Source organism: Meleagris gallopavo, chromosome 11 (assembly GCF_000146605.3).
Source record: "Meleagris gallopavo isolate NT-WF06-2002-E0010 breed Aviagen turkey brand Nicholas breeding stock chromosome 11, Turkey_5.1, whole genome shotgun sequence".
Taxonomy (NCBI): Eukaryota; Metazoa; Chordata; class Aves; order Galliformes; family Phasianidae; genus Meleagris; species Meleagris gallopavo.
The window spans coordinates 6596497-6598572 of record NC_015021.2 but is presented as its reverse complement, the minus strand read 5'-3'; positions in this window follow the sequence as shown (position 1 = coordinate 6598572).

Below are 2076 nucleotides of genomic sequence, written 5' to 3'. Positions count from 1 at the left end.
TTTTTATGCCTTCTTTCCTGTGAAGTGACAGATGGAACAGATCCACTGATAGCTAATAGGAGGAAATCAGCACAGGACAAGTCATTAATCTTGTTGTCAGCTATAAATGGTTTTATGGTTTCAATTGATATTCTATCTGTAGGCAGCTTGTGGAAGATTTGTAGGGGGAATTAATATGGCAGGGGTTGGCTTTTTTTCCCCTTCTTGCTATGCCAAGCAGGCATCTTTCACATCTTTGCTAGCCTGAGCTGACTGTTACAGGATAGGCAAAAGCAGATGGTGAGCAAAGAATTTAAAATAATTGGGAGAAAAATACCAAAACAAAACTACAGAGTCATATGTTTAAGGTACAAAGCACAGATGTAAGGAACAAGCCTTTGAGATGAAGCAGTCTGTTTTAGTGTGAAACCTGCTTATTTGTTTTCTCTGATTGTGTGATAATTTCACTCTGTAAGAATTACCTGGCTGATCTTTTTTGTTTGGTTGTTTTTTGTTGTTGGTTAGGTGGTTTATTTTTTTTCTTTTTGTGTGTGTGTGTGTGCGTGTCTGTGCGTTTAACTCTGTTATCATTCACTGTGCCATGAACCCTGCCTTAGAAAAAGAGTGGCAGAGCTTACTGAATGCTATTTCCAGGGTAGAACTGAAAATACACCTGTGAGGCAGATGCACTCGGGTGTGACTTCATAAAGTGCCACTGAGATGGTGTAATTATTGTCTCTACTCCAACTGCACTAGGTAGCATGTTGGCAAAACCTCACACAGGTTACTAATCCTGAAAGACCCTTTGAATATATAGAGCCTCATTCTCAGGGCAGCAAAGAAAGCAAACAGTAGGCTTGTAAGCTGCTGCTAAAGCAAGATCTGAATGCTTACTCGACCACTTGTGTTTCTGGACATTTGCGTTCCTTCTCCTCTGTAAAAGAGGCAATGTGAGAATTTTTATGTTGAATCCCCCCTAGCTTGAATCCTCCCTTAGCTGTTCGAGCTCTAGCAGTTACAAATGACTAAATGTATTTGCATAATGCAGTTGTCACTGTATTAAAATGATTAGAAATTTTCACCGAGGAGGTGGCAGCCTGACCCAGGAATGCTTCATTGCCTTGCTCATAGCAAGCACTGCTCCTGCACCAAGCCAGCTTGCTTACCTCAGAGCTGGTGTGTTCAGTAAACAGGGCTACTTAAGAAGGCATCTATCTCAATTTCTCCATGGGTTTTCTGAATGCTGTGATAAATGAATGCATTTAGTAAACTGAAAATTAAAAAGTGAGATAAATAGCGGAGTGGATGGGGGTTGAGGGGAGAGAGGCAGCAAAAAACCATGAATACATTATTGGCTGCTAGTCAAGTACTTTAATAATTGACTCACTGATGGTAACTTCTCCTCTCTCTTTCCCTGTACCCTGCTAAAGAAGTGCCTGAGTAATGAAATTACGTGTTAATGCACTGAAAGAGTCTCCCTTTCTTCCCTTCTGTGTTGACATAGTGCCTTTTGATTGAGGAAGGTTAATTAAAACTCATTTAGCTGTATTTGTTCAGTGGAAGGGTTCTGGTCACAGTTGCAAAGGATAAATGAAACAGCGACATATGCAGATTTGGTTGGAGTTTTTTTCTCTTTTTACCCAAGAATGCTGGCAAAGGTGAATGAAGGATGTTGTTTTATCACATTTCTTTCCTTAAAGGTCACTAAGCCCTACGTTCAGAATAGTTTGCTTTATGTCATACTATCTCTCCTCTGCTTTGTTCATGCAAATCAGAAAGAGTTCGGCTACCAGACTGGCATTTCATAGGCAAACGTGCCAGTTTGCATGTGACCAAAACATGCTGCTGTACTAAGTACAAAAGCTAAGTTTCTCTTGGGCACTTTATTTTATGTAGGAGGAAACTCAATAGTTCCGATAGCTGAAGCAAACAATTGGACTACTTTGCCAGCCTGGAGTTCCCTTTGGGTGGATTTCTGGACAGTGCTCATCCTGGGACTGTGTGTTTGCCATTCTGCCTTTGACAAATTACTTCTTTATATCTCTTGCTATTCAATTTTAGAATGGAGATGATATTAGACCTGTTTTTGCAAACGTC